This window comes from Stenella coeruleoalba (genome assembly GCF_951394435.1).
Source record: "Stenella coeruleoalba genome assembly, contig: scaffold_110, whole genome shotgun sequence".
Classification (NCBI taxonomy): Eukaryota; Metazoa; Chordata; class Mammalia; order Artiodactyla; family Delphinidae; genus Stenella; species Stenella coeruleoalba.
In genome coordinates, this window is record NW_027646319.1 from 1,056,495 (window position 1) to 1,073,258 (window position 16,764).

Genomic DNA, 16,764 nt, shown 5'->3' on the forward strand with positions numbered 1-16,764 from the left:
CTTGGGAAAAACAAAAATCGAGAGGACACAGGCACCCCAATGTTTACCCCCTCTCTGTTTAAAAGATCCTCGACTAGGATATAACTTAAATGTCTCTGGAGGGAAAAAATGGATAGAGATGTGGTACTTAGGTAGAGTGGAATATTATTCAGCCTGGAAATCAATGAAATATGGCCAGTTGTAACAACTCCGGAGGAGTTACGTATGATCATTCTAAGTGACAGAATTCAAAAAGAAAAAGACACATATCATAAGATATCACTTAAAGGTGGAATCCAAAATGGCTACACATGAAATAACTTACAAAACAAAAACATAGTCAAATATGTAGAAAACACGCATAAGGCTGCTAAACGGGAAAGGTGGGGAGGGGTGAGGCATCATCCAGGAGGTTGAAATTAGCAAAGATACCATTCCAAATACCAAACTGATAATCAACAAGGCCTACACGGTAGCTAAAAGAACTGCACTCAGCACACTCAAGTCACCGGAAAAGAATATATACGACTGGTAAGAATCTGAAAAAGAATTTATTGATGTCTCTCTGTACGCGAATCAAGTGGATGTACAGCAGCAAGAAACAGAGCTTTGAAAATCAGCTGTAACCAATATAGTAATAAATTGAAAAAAATAAACGACAGAGAGACAGAGAAAACCTCTTACAACTTTTCCTCAGGGACGGTGATGCAACATGGATTGAACACATCTAGACCCACAGCAGGATGAGACATAAGGCTGGAAACTGTTTGCGCTAAGAGAAATGTGAGGTTGGGTGAGGAAATGCACACCCTTTAAAGTAATACTACCTGGTACCCATTCAATGGGTCCCAAATCTGCAGGTTCAAGGGATCTTCCTACAGCTAAAACATGCATGGAAAACCCAGAGGACTGTACACCATGTGATCGGGAGATGTGTCTAAAATGCACCTCATTTATCCTCTCCTGGTGCTCCTGTTCACCATTCCAGCCACGCTACTTAGAATCTCCCCACTTGGAGAATCAGCACATTTAAACTTCTGTTTCACACATTTTGCAAATTGTGAGGAGGATGAACGGGAAGAGGGGGAACCAATGAGAGAAGAGTTGTAGGGGTTTGGACGGGCACATATCACTCTAATTTCCCATTAAGAGTAAGAATTAAAGAAAGGCTCAGCCTGCCTCGCCGGAGCCAAAATAGGGCCTGAAGCAATCCTGCGGGTTTGAGGCCAGCTCACAAAAGAGCAACTTAAAAAATGGAGCTCAGGGTCACTGCAATTCACAAACCTGCAGAGTTATAAATGAAAACTAACGTCCAAAAATATGTTGAGGTAAGGCAAAGAAGAGGATCTGAATGCAAGACAGAATTGCAAGAAACAGATTTCAAGAGATAGATTGGACTCGTCTTTAACGCACATGAAAAGCGGCAGAATTTCGACAATGATGCAGTTGGCCCAAAAGGGCATATGCGTTTTTTCCTGATTATATCCAGGAAAAAACGCATACGCACTTTATGGGCAACGAAGCAAGCAAGCAATGCAAATGTGCACAACAAAGAAGTCTCACTTCCCACCGGTCAAAAGGGCCATCCTAAAAAATTGTAAAAACCAGAAATGCAGGACAGGCCATGGAGAACAGGGAGCCTTTATACGCTGATGGGCAGTGTGTGAACTGCCGAGAGCCACTCTGGAGAAGTGTATGGTGGTTCCTAAATCATCTAAAAAACAGAGCTACAGAGCATAGGACACTTCCAATCATGGGAGTATATCTAGGGAAGTCTAAAAATCAACAAGACACAAGCACACCACAGTTTAGGGCTACTCTGTTTACAAGAACCTCAACTTCAGTACACCTTAAATATCCCAGGAAAGAGAACAATGGATAAAGAAGATGTGGTACTTATGTACAATGGAATATCTCTTCACCATGAAATCAATGTAATAAGGCTAGTAGAAGAATAAAGAGTGGATTTAGGTCCGATAATACTACTTGAAATAAGTCAAACAGAAAAAGAAACATATCATAAGATATCACTTATAGAGGGAGGGTAAATATGGCTGCACAAGAAATGAATTACAGAACAGAACAGTGTCTCACATTTAGAAAACACACTTATGTCAGCTTAAGGGGAAAGGAGAGGTGGGGTGATGCATAAAACCAGAGTTTGAAATTAGCACAGATACCGTTCAATAAACCAAATAGGTATTAGACAAGATCTACACCTTGCTCAATGAACAGGCCTCAACACACCCTATACACCGCAGAGAAATATATCTGAGGAATAAGAATCTTAAAACGCATGTATTGATATATCTCCATAAGGGAATCAAGTGTGTGCAGAGCGGCACAAACACAGCAGTGAAAAGGAGCTAAACCCCATTATAGAAATAAATTTTAAAAACAAAACGCTGAAACAATGAAAGAGAGAAAAATTCTTACAAAATTCGCTCAGGGGCTGTGATGCAACCTGGATTGACCACATATAAACCCACAGCTGGATAAGACATAAGGCTGGACACTTGGGGCTGACAGGATTGGTGAGCTTTGGTGAGCAACTGCCGAAAGTTTAATGCAATACTTCATGCTACTCAGTCCAAGGGTCCCAACACTCCAGGTTGAAGGGAATCTTCCTACAGCTAAACCATGCTTGGGAAACCCAGCGACTGGTATACCATATGATCGGGAAAGGTTTCTAAAACGCACCTCATTTTTCCTCTCCTGGGGCTCCGGATCGACATTCCAGCCGCTTTACTAACAACATCCCCACATGGAGTCAATGCCTTTAAGTTCTGGTATCGCACAGTCTGCAGTTAGTGCACAGGATGAATGGGAATAGGGGGAACCAGTGAGAAACTAGCTGTAGCGGTTTCAATGGGCACATGTCACTCTAATATCACATCAGTAAGAAGAATTAACCAAAGGCACAGCAAGGTGCCCCAGAAGAAAAATAGGGCTTCAAGGAATCCTGTGGTTACGGGGCAAGACCACAAAAATAAGAGCTAAAAAATGGAGCTAAGGGCCACTGCAATTCAAAAACCTGCAGAGTTATAAAGGCCAACTATTTTTAAAAAATATATTGAGGTAAGGCTATGAAGAGGCATTGAAAGCAAGGCAGAATTGCAGGAAACCGATTTCAGGAGGTAGACTGGAATTGCATTGAAAGCATATGAAGAGAGTCAGAAACTCGACAATGATGCACTTGGCCAAAAAGGGCCTATGCGTTTTTTCCTGAATATATTCAGGAAAAAACGCATAGGCCCTTTTTGGCCAACCAAGCAAGCTTGCAAAGGAAATCTGCACTACAATGAAGTCTCACTTCCACCCGGTCAAAAGGGCCATCTGAAAAAAGTGTAAAATCCATAAAGGCACGACAGGCCATGGAGAACTGGGAGCCTTCTTATGCTGATGGGCGGGATGTAAATTGCCAACAGCCACTCTGGAGAAGTGTATGGTGTTTCCTGAAACATCTAAAAAACAAAGCAACAGAGCCTAGGGCACTTCCACTTATGGTCCTATAGCTTAGGGAAATTAAAATCAAAAAGACACAGCCACCCCAAAGTTTGGGACGGCTCTGTTTACAAGAACCTCGTTTACAGTACAAGTTCAATATCGCAGAAAGTGAAAAATGGATAAAGAACTTGTGGTACTTACGTACAATGCAATATCACTCAGTAATGAAATCTATGTCATCAGTCCCGTAGCAGCATAATGAGTGGATTCAGGTATGATGATTCGAACTGAAATAAGTCACACAGAAAAGAAACATCATAAGGTATCACTAATACACAGAATGTGAACTTGGCTACACATGAACTGAATTACAAAACAGAACAGTGTCTCAAGTTTAGAAAACCAACTTACGCTTGCTTAACGGGGAAGGTGAGTTGGGGTGCTGCATAAAACCAGAGATTGAAATGAGCACAGATAAAGTTCCTTAAGCCAAATATGGAATAGACAAGAGCTACTCCTTGCTCAACGAAATGGACTCAACACCCCATATTAAACGCCTAAGAATGTACCTGACTAGTAAGTATCTTAAAACCTATGGATTGCTATGTCTCCGAAAGAGAATCAAGCATGTGTACAGGGGCATAAACGCAGCAGTGATAGGATTGGAGAGGTTCGGTGAGCAAATGAAGACCCTTTGAAGTCATATTGCATGGTACCCATTCCACGGGTCTCAACTCTCCAGGTTTAAGGTATTCTTCCTTCAGCTAAAACATGCATGTGGAACCCCGAGTATGATCAACCGTGTGAACGGGAGACGTGTTCAAATATGTCTCAGTTTTCCTCCCCTGGTACTCGGGTGCAACATTCCAGACCCTTTACTAACACTCTCCCAACTTGGAGAGTCAGCGCCTTTAACCTCCTGTTTGGCCCAGTTTGCAATTTCTGCGGAAGATGAACAGGAATAGGGAGAACCAATGAGAGACTAGCTGGAGGTGTCTGGACGGGCAAATTTAACTCTCATTTCCCACCAGGAAGAGGAAATAACCAAAGGCTCAACGTGCCGTGCCGGAACCAGATTAGGGCCTGAAGCCATCCTGCGGTGTTGCGGCCAGCTCACAAGAAAGCGAGTTGAAGAAAGGAGCTCAGGGTCTCTGTAATTCACAAACTTGCAGAGTTATAAATGACAGCTATCGTCCAAAAATATACTGAAGTAAGGCTGCCAAGAGGACTTGAAAGCGGGGCAGAATTGCAGGATACCGATTTCAGGAGGTAGACTGGAATTGCATTGAAAGCGTAGGAAAAGAGGCAGAACGTCCACAATGATGCACTTTGCCAAAAGGGCATATGCGTTTTTTCCTGAATATATTCAGGAAAAAACGCATACGCCCTTTTTGGCCAACCAAGCAAGCTTGCAAAGGAAATCTGCACTACAATGAAGTCTCACTTCCCCCCGGTCAAAAGGGCCATCAGAATAAAGTGTAAAATCCAGAAAGGCAGGACAGGCCATGGAGAACTGGGAGCCTTGTTATGCTGATGGGCGGGATGTAAATTGCCAACAGACACTCGGGAGAAGTGTATGGTGTTTCCTGAAACATCTAAAAAACAAAGAAACAGAGCCTAGGGCACTTCCACTTATGGTCTTATAGCTTAGGGAAATTAAAATCAAAAAGACACAGCAACCCCAAAATTTGGGACGGCTCTTTTTACAGGAATCTCTTCTACGGCACAAGTTAAATATCCCAGAGAGCAAATAATGGATAAAGAAGTTGCGGTACTTCTGTACAACAGAATACCACTCAGCAATGAAATCTATGTCACCAGGCCCGTACCAGCATAATGAGTGCATTGAGGCACGATGATTCTAAGTGAAATAAGTCACACAGAAAAAGAAAAATCATAAGGTATCACTAATACACGGAATGTGAACTTGGCTACACATGAACTGAATTACAAAACAGAACAGGGTCTCAAGTTTAGAAAACCAACTTATGCCTGCTTAAGGGGGAAGGTGAGTTGGGGTGCTGCATAAAAGCAGAGTTTGAAATTAGCACAGATACCGTTCCATAAGCCAAATATGTAATAGACAAGAGCTACCCCTTGCTCAATGAAATGGATTCAACAATGAGGTATCACCTCACACCTGGTAGAATAGGCATCATTGAAAATCTACAAACAAAAAATGCTGGAAAGGGTGTGGAGAAAAGGAACCCTCTTCCACTATTGTTGGGAATATAAATTGATACAGTCATTATGGAGAACAATATGGAATTTCTTAAGAAACTAACAATAGAATTACCATATGATACAGCAATCCCAGTACTGCACATATACCCAGACAAAACCATAAATCAAAAAGAGTCATTCACCGCAATGTTCATTGCATCACTATTTACAATATCGAGGTAATGGAAGCAACCTAAATGCCCACAGACAGACGAATGCATAAAGCTGTGGTACATATATAAAATGGAATATTACTAAGCCATGAAAAGGAATGAAATTGGGTCATTTGTAGAGACGTCGTTGGATCTAGAGACTGTCATACAGAGTGAAGTAAGTCAGAAAGAGAAAAACAAATCTTGTATATTCATGCATATATGTGGAACCTAGAAAAACTGTACAGATTAACCGTTTTGCAAGGCATAAATAGAGCAACAGATGTAGACAACAAACGTATGGACAACAAGGGGGGAAAGCTGTTGGGGGGGTGGTGGTGGGAGGAGTTGAGAGACTGGGATTGGCATGTATACATTTATATGTATAAAATAGATAACCAATAAGAACCTGCTGTATAAAAATATAAAATAAAATTCAAAATTAAAAAGAAGTAAAATTTAAAAAATAAAACAGAAAAAACAATTATTCCCTGCACATACATGTATTTATATGAATAAATTATTTCCATGCTTATATCTGTAAATACAAAAAAGAAGAATAAAATCTACCTTGAACCAAAAACGAAAAAGAGAAAAAAAACACAGAACCCACCAGTTACACAGAGGATAACCGTATCAGGGCACTTGCTCCAGTTGTAAACAATTCTGAAGTTGGTCAGTGGTGGGGAATCGTCTCCCATTCAGCCAGCAGCCCCCACGCAACAAGCGTCCTCATTGCAAAGCTGGGGCACCGTGCCGAGGCATCTGTGAGTAAACGTGAGCTGAGCCCCAGGCCAGTTGCTGCTGAACTATTCCCACCCGTCCCAGGTAAAACACCTGAATATATACAAGGACTTGAAAGCCTAGAGGAAGGGCCATAGAGCCACACGAGTGACAGCATGCCGGCCGACTTGGTGCCTGCAGGCCAGCCAGGATGGTCCTGGCCCTGGGTGCTCTTCTGGAAGATTTCCATTTCCCTGCCTGAGATACCCGTCCTGTCCCTGCCCCCACTGCTTTTTTCCTTCCTCACCTCTGCCCAGGGAGAAATTCCAGCAGCAGGTATGGGTGACACATCCTCTTCTTTAGCAGGTGGCAGCCTGGCAACTGCTGCAGAAAGTCCAGCAGAGCCCCACTCACACTGGGCCACCCACAAAGCCGTGGCCTCTCACTCCCTCCCACCAGCCCAGCCCCGAGACTGCTGACAGGGCAGAGAAAATGGCGTCAGGCACGGCTGCAGGGGCTCTTGCTGCCTGGAGTGGTATTTATATTGATCTCAACCCAGGCACACCTGGGGAGGGCTGGCTGGCACGGTAAGGCTGCCCAGGTCAGCCAATCATCACCCCTCAGGGGCTCACAGTTGCAGAAAATGGAACTTGCTGAACCGGCCAGGTCCAAGGAACAGGTGTGGGCTCCTGAGAGTCAGGATAGACAAGGGGCTGCAGCTTTGGCTTGTTTTCTAATCATTTTATCTGGCCCATGAGTGGGAGACAACTTCAAGAAAACCCTCTCCTAATGAGAGGAACCCAGGAGTCAGGCAGAGGAGGGGTGGGTGGTGGTTGGAGACAGAGGCCTGGTGCCCCGGGTGCAGTGGAAGTCTCTGGAAGACCAGGTGGAGGGAGGCCTCACGGAGTGATGCCCAGGGTCACAGACCTGTCGCAGCTGCTGTTTGTTAGTTCAAGTCCTGCTCTGAGGTGCTCTGTGTCAGCTCTGAGCGACACGTGAGCTGGGGGTGCTCTGCAATGAGGGCTATGTGCACGGTTCCTGTGTGCCCAGCCCTGCCACGGTACCTGCAAGGGTAGCTCTGTATCCTGGGAGGGGCCTGACCACGAGAGCCCCGTGGGCTGGGGTGGGGGTGGGGTACCTGCCCAGGTGAGCTCCATATTCTGGGATTGGTCTGACCACGAGAGCCCCATGGGCTGCTGGGGACCTGGTAAAGGATGTCAGGACAGTCAGTGAAGCCACCGAGGATATACCTCCAGTTGCTCCTAATTCCTACACCCTGCTGGTCATTCTACCAACCACCAGGACATGGTATTCTGTATTAGTCTTCAATGATGCCTTCTTTTGTATTCCATTAGTCCCAGAGTCACAAGAAATTTTGGCTTGTGAGTGGCAGGACTCCACATACAACTAAAACAATACTTCCGGGCCGTCTGGCCCCAAGGGTGCAAAAATTCCCACACCATCTTTGGGGAAAGCTTAGCTAAAGACCTAAAAGTTCTACCTCTGGAAAAGGAAACCCTCCTTCAATATGCAGACGACATTCTGATCACCAGCCCTACTAAGGAGGCCTCTGAACTACCAAGCCAATAAAGGATAGAAGTTGTCCAAGAAAAAGCTCAAATATCACAGACTGCAGTGACCTGCCTGGGCTTCATTCTCACAGAAGGTCAGAGAAGCCCATCCCAGGAAAGGGAAGAAACCATTTTCAGCCTTACCCCTTTCTAAAACTAGAAGACAGCTTAGGGGTTCCTGGGGAGGCCAGGGTTTGCTGCTTCTGGATCCCTAACTACAGTCTACTAGCTGGGCCTCTATATGAAACACTGAAAGGAAAAGATGATGATCCTTTTGAATAGAATCCAGAAGTGGCCTTTCAAGAATGGAAAGAGCAGTCAATTCAGACCCTTGCCCTGGAACTCCCTAATTTAGCTAAACCCTTTGACCTTTACATTCCCTGTGAAAGGTGAATCGCCATTGGAGAATTAGTGCAAAAACTGGGACCGCTTGAAATGGAACAATGCAAGAATGCCATCCAGGTAGGATAAACTACGGTCACTAAGGGGCTTGGCCCACTGCCACATCTGGCCAAGATACTGGCGGTATCTAAAAACCTGGAAATCAGCAGCCCAAAAGGCCACCTCCCTCCTAAGGGAAAAGGACCCCACGTGGTGATCCTAACCACCAACCATGCCCTGAAGTTGCAGGGTTCGCTCCGTGGGCACACCGACCTCGAGTGAGGAGGCCCTCCAACTCCAACATCCAGAGAGATAACCGGGGGCAACAGGGCACCATGACGACTCGTGTGAACATCACTTGACCTGGAGTTTCTCTCATAAAACAACAAGAGTGTGTCCCAAAAGAGTAGACTACTGCTTGCAGGACTTACTGCACCCAGAGGGGAGCTAATAATCTTGGCGGGGGAACAGTATACCACACTGTCACCATAGAAAAGCCTACAGACACCGTGATGATGGTGGCCAATAAGACCGGCTGGACTCCTGTTTACTTCAAAAGGCTGTTGACTCAGTAGCCATCATGGTCCTTGGTCACCACTGACCCTGGACTGTCTGGGAGTTGAGCGGGCAGGGCTCTGACACCTGGTGCTGTTTGTACGTTAATTCAGGGGCCTAACTGAAGAAAGCGCAGACTACTGGTCAGAGCATCTAGGCTGGCAGAGACGGTCAGCCTAAGGTGGCCGAACAAATGTGGGGCGGGGTGAAACCGGCCCCCACAGCGTCTCTGCACATCTCTTTCCTGGACCCTTAAAGGTCATTAGAATCTATAACACTTCCAATGCTGGTGCTCAGGTGGACGAGCAGGGAGGCAGGGGTCCTGGGGACAATCAACGTCACCGGGAGGCTGCTGGGGAGAAGCTCTGACCCTCGCCCCAGGGTATGAGGGCTCCCAACTCAGCACTCAGCAGTTACAGAAGAAGGGTCTGCACCCTCAGCACTCCAAGAATGAGGAACGGGACAAAAGGCAGAGGAGGGGTTTGTCCCCAGCAAAGCCCATTAAAAATCCCTGGGAGATAAAAATAGAATCTGGGCAATAAAGTCAAGTCTAACCTTTTTTATCCTTTGTGCTTTGTCTAATTTCACGTGCTCCTAGGGTCCCGCATGCAGAGGTTCCACACCCGGCACTTCAGACCAGATTTCCTAGTGCAGAATGGCTGGGTCGACACCTCAGCTCCTGGGGCCCAGTGCAGACTCCACGATATAGAGCCTGAGCTACAGCCAACCCGGCCCTCGAGAGCTCCGCCGCCTCCCTCCCTCCCACTGACTCTGACAGGATCTCTACACAGCAGCCCAGCCCACAGCCCACAGCCCACAGCCCACAGCCCACGGGGTAGTGCATGCTCTCACCTCTCCATTCTCTGATCAAAATATAAAGTTTCCTTTGCTTGTGAACCAAACTCAGTCTCGATCTGTTGGCCCCAATGACACTGGGCAGGGGGACACTTGTTGGGGTCCACTCTGGAGGATCAGTAACAGAAATTGAGACTATTGTAACCTCAATGAACAGATGTGTGAGCCAAACTGTAGTTAACATAGAACAGTGTATAAGGCTCGGGTAAAATAAGATGTTTTTCACACTTCCATTTGATATTTCCATCACTTTTTATAAGCAAGTTCAGTGAAAAGGTTTGTCTTATTTGTCAGGTCAATATTAGAGAAACGAAGTGATTTCTTTCCAAGGATGTACAGCTAATAATCTTGGTTAAACCTTCAATCTTGTTTTAAATGCTTTTCCATTGAAAATGATACCTCTCTTTCAGCTCCCCCATTTCTGAGAAGTATAAAATCTTATAATTTATTATTACCAAAGGGGAAAGGTGGGAGGAGGGATCAATTAACAGTTTGGAATGAACACATACACACTGCTATGTATAAAATAGATCATCAACAAGGAACTACTGTATAGCACAGGGAACTACACTCAACATTTTGCAATAACCTATAAGGGGAAATAATCTGAAAAAGAATAGATATTTTTATTGACATCATCTATCAATGACAGTTAAAGTGTAGCCTAAGGGAAGCTGGTGGTGAGTGCTTCTGACCCTGAAGACTTCAATCATCTAAAGTTTGGACTCTGCCTGCTTCCCAAGGCCCTTAATGAACATATGTGTAGCCGTAGCTTAAAAAATTCCCCAGTTTGGGTTTCGGGGAGACACTGATTTTGAAAAAGCCCTGGTGTTCTCCTTACATGAATGGGACTCTTCCTACTGCTAAAACATGTCTGTCACACCCAGAGGATGGTATACCGTCTGATCGGGAAGAGTTTGGAAAAGGCATCTCATCTCCTCATCTCCTGGTGCTCGGGTTCACCCCTCCAGCGTCTTTACTAACAGTCTCCCCACTTGGAGATGTCAGCACTGTCAACATCCTGTTGCGTACAGTTTGGAATTTGTCCAGAGGATGAAGCGGAAGGATGAGGAACAATGAGAGACAAGTCCTAGGTGTTCAGACAGGCACATGTCACTCTAATTTCCAATCAGGAAGACGAATTGACCAAAGGCTAGGGTTGCCCATGGAAACAGTATAGGGCTTGAGGAAATCCCGCTGCTTTGTGGCCAGTTCCCATAAACACGAGTTGAACAATGGAACTCAGGGGCAGTAAAATTCACAAAACTGCAGAGTTGAAAATATCCATCACTGAAAAATGTCTTGAGGAAAGTCAGAGAAAAGGACTTGTAAGCAAGGGAGAATGGCAGGAAAGGGATTTGAGGAGGTAGAAAGGACTCGCCATTAAGCACAAGAAAAGGAGCTGAACATTGCCAACATTGCCAACATTGCAGTTGGCCAAAAAGGGTGTATGCGTTCTTTTCTGTATATATTCAAGAAAAGGGCATACACTTTTTTAGCCAACCAAACAGGTGGGCACTGGAAGTCAATACTACAAAAGATATCACTTCGCATCAGTCAGAAGAGCCATCCTCATAAAGCGTAAACAACAGAAATGCAGGACAGGGCAACGAGAAGAGGGAGCCCTGTGAGACTTATAGTGGAAATGTATATTGCCAACGGCCATTCTGGAGAAGTGTATTGTGTTTACTAAAGCATCTAAAAAATGAGCTACAGAGCATAGGGCACTTGCACTCATGGGCGTATATCTTGGGAAAAACAAAAATCGAGAGGACACAGGCACCCCAATGTTTACCCCCTCTCTGTTTAAAAGATCCTCGACTAGGATATAACTTAAATGTCTCTGGAGGGAAAAAATGGATAGAGATGTGGTACTTAGGTAGAGTGGAATATTATTCAGCCTGGAAATCAATGAAATATGGCCAGTTGTAACAACTCCGGAGGAGTTACGTATGATCATTCTAAGTGACAGAATTCAAAAAGAAAAAGACACATATCATAAGATATCACTTAAAGGTGGAATCCAAAATGGCTACACATGAAATAACTTACAAAACAAAAACATAGTCAAATATGTAGAAAACACGCATAAGGCTGCTAAACGGGAAAGGTGGGGAGGGGTGAGGCATCATCCAGGAGGTTGAAATTAGCAAAGATACCATTCCAAATACCAAACTGATAATCAACAAGGCCTACACGGTAGCTAAAAGAACTGCACTCAGCACACTCAAGTCACCGGAAAAGAATATATACGACTGGTAAGAATCTGAAAAAGAATTTATTGATGTCTCTCTGTACGCGAATCAAGTGGATGTACAGCAGCAAGAAACAGAGCTTTGAAAATCAGCTGTAACCAATATAGTAATAAATTGAAAAAAATAAACGACAGAGAGACAGAGAAAACCTCTTACAACTTTTCCTCAGGGACGGTGATGCAACATGGATTGAACACATCTAGACCCACAGCAGGATGAGACATAAGGCTGGAAACTGTTTGCGCTAAGAGAAATGTGAGGTTGGGTGAGGAAATGCACACCCTTTAAAGTAATACTACCTGGTACCCATTCAATGGGTCCCAAATCTGCAGGTTCAAGGGATCTTCCTACAGCTAAAACATGCATGGAAAACCCAGAGGACTGTACACCATGTGATCGGGAGATGTGTCTAAAATGCACCTCATTTATCCTCTCCTGGTGCTCCTGTTCACCATTCCAGCCACGCTACTTAGAATCTCCCCACTTGGAGAATCAGCACATTTAAACTTCTGTTTCACACATTTTGCAAATTGTGAGGAGGATGAACGGGAAGAGGGGGAACCAATGAGAGAAGAGTTGTAGGGGTTTGGACGGGCACATATCACTCTAATTTCCCATTAAGAGTAAGAATTAAAGAAAGGCTCAGCCTGCCTCGCCGGAGCCAAAATAGGGCCTGAAGCAATCCTGCGGGTTTGAGGCCAGCTCACAAAAGAGCAACTTAAAAAATGGAGCTCAGGGTCACTGCAATTCACAAACCTGCAGAGTTATAAATGAAAACTAACGTCCAAAAATATGTTGAGGTAAGGCAAAGAAGAGGATCTGAATGCAAGACAGAATTGCAAGAAACAGATTTCAAGAGATAGATTGGACTCGTCTTTAACGCACATGAAAAGCGGCAGAATTTCGACAATGATGCAGTTGGCCCAAAAGGGCGTATGCGTTTTTTCCTGATTATATCCAGGAAAAAACGCATACGCACTTTATGGGCAACGAAGCAAGCAAGCAATGCAAATGTGCACAACAAAGAAGTCTCACTTCCCACCGGTCAAAAGGGCCATCCTAAAAAATTGTAAAAACCAGAAATGCAGGACAGGCCATGGAGAACAGGGAGCCTTTATACGCTGATGGGCAGTGTGTGAACTGCCGAGAGCCACTCTGGAGAAGTGTATGGTGGTTCCTAAATCATCTAAAAAACAGAGCTACAGAGCATAGGACACTTCCAATCATGGGAGTATATCTAGGGAAGTCTAAAAATCAACAAGACACAAGCACACCACAGTTTAGGGCTACTCTGTTTACAAGAACCTCAACTTCAGTACACCTTAAGTATCCCAGGAAAGAGAACAATGGATAAAGAAGATGTGGTACTTATGTACAATGGAATATCTCTTCACCATGAAATCAATGTAATAAGGCTAGTAGAAGGATAAAGAGTGGATTTAGGTCTGATAATACTACTTGAAATAAGTCAAACAGAAAAAGAAACATATCATAAGATATCACTTATAGAGGGAGGGTAAATATGGCTGCACAAGAAATGAATTACAGAACAGAACAGTGTCTCACATTTAGAAAACACACTTATGTCAGCTTAAGGGGAAAGGAGAGGTGGGGTGATGCATAAAACCAGAGTTTGAAATTAGCACAGATACCGTTCAATAAACCAAATAGGTATTAGACAAGATCTACACCTTGCTCAATGAACAGGCCTCAACACACCCTATACACCGCAGAGAAATATATCTGAGGAATAAGAATCTTAAAACGCATGTATTGATATATCTCCATAAGGGAATCAAGTGTGTGCAGAGCGGCACAAACACAGCAGTGAAAAGGAGCTAAACCCCATTATAGAAATAAATTTTAAAAACAAAACGCTGAAACAATGAAAGAGAGAAAAATTCTTACAAAATTCGCTCAGGGGCTGTGATGCAACCTGGATTGACCACATATAAACCCACAGCTGGATAAGACATAAGGCTGGACACTTGGGGCTGACAGGATTGGTGAGCTTTGGTGAGCAACTGCCGAAAGTTTAATGCAATACTTCATGCTACTCAGTCCAAGGGTCCCAACACTCCAGGTTGAAGGGAATCTTCCTACAGCTAAACCATGCTTGGGAAACCCAGCGACTGGTATACCATATGATCGGGAAAGGTTTCTAAAACGCACCTCATTTTTCCTCTCCTGGGGCTCCGGATCGACATTCCAGCCGCTTTACTAACAACATCCCCACATGGAGTCAATGCCTTTAAGTTCTGGTATCGCACAGTCTGCAGTTAGTGCAGAGGATGAATGGGAATAGGGGTAACCAGGGAGAAACTAGCTGTAGCGGTTTCAATGGGCACATGTCACTCTAATATCACATCAGTAAGAAGAATTAACCAAAGGCACAGCAAGGTGCCCCAGAAGAAAAATAGGGCTTCAAGGAATCCTGTGGTTACGGGGCAAGACCACAAAAATAAGAGCTAAAAAATGGAGCTAAGGGCCACTGCAATTCAAAAACCTGCAGAGTTATAAAGGCCAACTATTTTTAAAAAATATATTGAGGTAAGGCTATGAAGAGGCATTGAAAGCAAGGCAGAATTGCAGGAAACCGATTTCAGGAGGTAGACTGGAATTGCATTGAAAACATATGAAGAGAGTCAGAAACTCGAAAATGATGCACTTGGCCAAAAAGGGCGTATGCGTTTTTTCCTGAATATATTCAGGAAAAAACGCATACGCACTTTTTGGCCAACCAGGCAAGCTTGCAAAGGAAATCTGCACTACAATGAAGTCTCACTTCCACCTGGTCAAAAGGGCCATCTGAAAAAAGTGTAAAATCCATAAAGGCACGACAGGCCATGGAGAACTGGGAGCCTTCTTATGCTGATGGGCGGAATGTAAATTGCCAACAGCCACTCTGGAGAAGTGTATGGTGTTTCCTGAAACATCTAAAAAACAAAGCAACAGAGCCTAGGGCACTTCCGCTTATGGTCCTATAGATTAGGGAAATTAAAATCAAAAAGACACAGCCACCCCAAAGTTTGGGACGGCTCTCTTTACAAGAACCTCGTTTATGGTACAAGTTCAATATCGCAGAAAGTGAAAAATGGATAAAGAATTTGTGGTACTTACGTACAATGCAATATCACTCAGCAATGAAATCTATGTCATCAGGCAAGTAGCAGCATAATGAGTGGTTTCAGGTATGATGATTCGAACTGAAATAAGTCACACAGAAAAGAAACATCATAAGGTATCACTAATACACAGAATGTGAACTTGGCTACACATGAACTGAATTACAAAACAGAACAGTGTCTCAAGTTTAGAAAACCAACTTACGCTTGCTTAACGGGGAAGGTGAGTTGACGTGCTGCATAAAACCAGAGATTGAAATGAGCACAGATAAAGTTCCTTAAGCCAAATATGGAATAGACAAGAGCTACTCCTTGCTCAACGAAATGGACTCAACACCCCATATTAAACGCCTAAGAATGTACCTGACTAGTAAGTATCTTAAAACCTATGGATTGCTATGTCTCCAAAAGAGAATCAAGCGTTTGTACAGGGGCATAAACGCAGCAGTGATAGGATTGGACAGGTTCGGTGAGCAAATGAAGACCCTTTGAAGTCATATTGCATGGTACCCATTACACAGGTCTCAACTCTCCAGGTTTAAGGTATTCTTCCTTCAGCTAAAACATGCATGTGGAACCCAGAGTATGATCAACGGTGTGAACGGGAGACGTGTTCAAATATGTCTCAGTTTTCCTCCCCTGGTACTCGGGTGCAACATTCCAGATGCTTTACTAACACTCTCCCTACTTTGAGAGTCAGTGCCTTTAACCTCCTGTTTGGCCCAGTTTGCAATTTCTGCGGAAGATGAACAGGAATAGCGAGAACCAATGAGAGACTACCTGGAGGTGTCTGAACGGGCAAATTTAACTCTCATTTCCCACCAGGAAGAGGAATTAACCAAAGGCTCAGCGTGCCATGCCGGAACCAGATTAGGGCCGGAAGCCATCCTGCGGTGTTGCGGCCAGGTCACAAGAAAGCGAGATGAAGAAAGGAGCTCAGGGGCACTGTAATTCACAAACCTGCAGAGTTATAAATGACAGCTATCGTCCAAAAATATACTGAAGTAAGGCTGCCAAGAGGACTTGAAAGTGGGGCAGAATTGCAGGAAACCGATTTCAGGAGGTAGACAGGAATTGCATTTCAAGCATAGGAAAAGAGGCAGAACGTCCACAGTGATGCACTTGGCCAAAAAGGGCGTATGCGTTTTTTCCTGAATATATTCAGGAAAACACGCATACGCCCTTTTTGGCCAACCAAGCAAGCTTGCAAAGGAAATCTGCACTACAATGAAGTCTCACTTCCCCCCGGTCAAAAGGGCCATCTGAAAAAAGTGCAAAATCCAGAAAGGCAGGACAGGCCATGGAGAACTGGGAGCCTTGTTATGCTGATGGGCGGGATGTAAATTGCCAACAGACACTCGGGAGAAGTGTATGGTGTTTCCTGAAACATCTAAAAAACAAAGCAACAGAGCCTAGGGCACTTCCACTTATGGTCCTATAGCTTAGGGAATTTAAAATCAAAAAGACACAGCCACCCCAAAGTTTGAAACGGCTCTGT

At 44.3% G+C, this 16,764-nt stretch overlaps 1 long non-coding RNA gene across 1 annotated transcript in view; it reads right to left on the reverse strand.

The window, feature by feature from the left end:
- LOC307181173 overlaps positions 1–15,296 on the reverse strand; it is a 209,773-nt gene extending 194,477 nt beyond the window's left edge. Inside the window, exon 1 of the long non-coding RNA XR_013826065.1 lies at positions 15,262–15,296. This is a non-coding gene — a long non-coding RNA (uncharacterized lncRNA). The remainder of the gene's footprint in view (positions 1–15,261) is intronic.
- Positions 15,297–16,764: the final 1,468 nt, after the last annotated feature.